Here is a 1,804-nt window from a genome sequence, read left to right as displayed (position 1 = left end):
TCATATATCCTTGCGCTCTCCCCAGGGGAACAGTCTATTATCAGTGTCAAAGGAAAGTCAGAAAGGAGTCAGCCATACTTTGGGTGGAATGGACAAAAGAATCTGATTGTTCTTAAAGATAGGTAGCCTTCTGGTGCACAGGCAGAAGTAAGAGACATCTTTCATGGTAGTATATTTTGGCTTTCTGGGGGTGTTTTCAAGGCTGGAGAAAGTGTAGTTGATGTCATCTGTATCTTGGAACTGTGGAGATCTTTCTTTCTCTGACTAGAGCTGGTCTTCCAGGTTCTGTGGTTAGGAACACAAAGATCAGGCTGTATACTCTCTTTCCCAGGTCCTCAGTATTCCACATACTCAGAGTGACATCTTGGCTCTTTAACACTTTATTTTCATCTATCTCTATCTATCTATCTACTTATTTTTTGCTCTTTAACACTTTAAAGAGGTCTTGTGCAACAGATTTACAATATGTCCTTGACTTCATAATGAAATCCTTGATGACTTTTTTATCTTGATAAATTTTTTCTCCATTTATTGTGATGTCATTCATTGGTTCAGTTATAAATCAAGGAAATTTGCAAACACTCTTATTTTGTGGTAGTAGCAACTGCCCTAAGACATGAGAGGTAACCCCAGGCAACTGGATCTAATTGGGCCCTATAGTAACCTACAGGTTTTTGTGATCCTCTATATTTCTGAATGAGGAAATGCACTAAAGCATTTCCAGAATGCTTATGGACAAAAAGTGAAAAATCTAGGTTATAATTGTGGTTGTTATAGTTAGGCAACTCCAAAATAGATGTATTAATTAATGTCTCCTTTAATTGGGTTATGACATTTAGGTCACCTATGGCAAGATAGAAAGGTCAGAAGCTGAATCGTTGAGATATTTACAAAGAGATGAGACATTAAAGAAAAATTAGGTATGCAAATTCTACAATAGGTGCAAGTTCCAAGAATCCTTTTTGTTTTTTTAACAGTTTGAATAGTATAGGTTACACTAATTTCCTTTCTTTGGGAGTCAGTAATGATTCCTTTTGCTGAGATCATAAGTCTTAAATATTTTACAGAAACTCACCAACTCTAGCCCACTGCTTAGAGTAAATTATAACTAACAGTGACCTTATTCGGACCTAGAGAACTGCCTTTTCTGAGTTTCTAAGGCTGTAAATCATTACAAGAATGGAAAGCCTTATCATTTTATCCTGGGGAGAAACCAGTGGGTTCGAACAGCTGATTTTTCAGTTAGGAGAATGCAGAATACACTATGTCACTAGGACTGAGCCAATTATATCTTTTCCCTGGTTAGTTTATACCCACCCCCTCTCCCCACCAAACAGTGGCTAAGTGTTGCAACAGCAAGGCAAGAGAAGATGGGCACCTGACCAGGCTCTGTATATACTGTAATAAAGTGTAGCGATGAGTGAATTGTAAGTCTACATGCAACATTTGAGGAAAAAATATGTAAGATAATCTGTAAGACCTTGTGTCATGACAGCATGAAACCAAGTAAATATTGACTATGAGAATGCACAATAATGGTGACAAAAGTGTTACAATAGTAAAGTGACTAGCTTCTGGAGGCATAGTGGACAAAAGCAAATGAGAATTTGGGATAGCTGGACATTGAGAAATTACTATCTTATTTATGGCTCTTGAGTCAGGTCAGCTTGATGGCAATGAGTGAGAGATCCTGTACAAATCTTTGTTTCTGATTCCTTTTTGTCTTTATAGGAAAGATGGGTATTTTATAAGTGTGTCTAAAATATTGAATAATGGACCCTAGCCCTTCATTATCTTCTTTTTT

Source organism: Echinops telfairi, unplaced genomic scaffold (genome assembly GCF_000313985.2).
Source record: "Echinops telfairi isolate 266 unplaced genomic scaffold, ASM31398v2 ScPeMD7_7424;HRSCAF=8462, whole genome shotgun sequence".
In the NCBI taxonomy this organism is placed as follows: Eukaryota; Metazoa; Chordata; class Mammalia; order Afrosoricida; family Tenrecidae; genus Echinops; species Echinops telfairi.
This window is presented reverse-complemented; position numbering follows the sequence as displayed.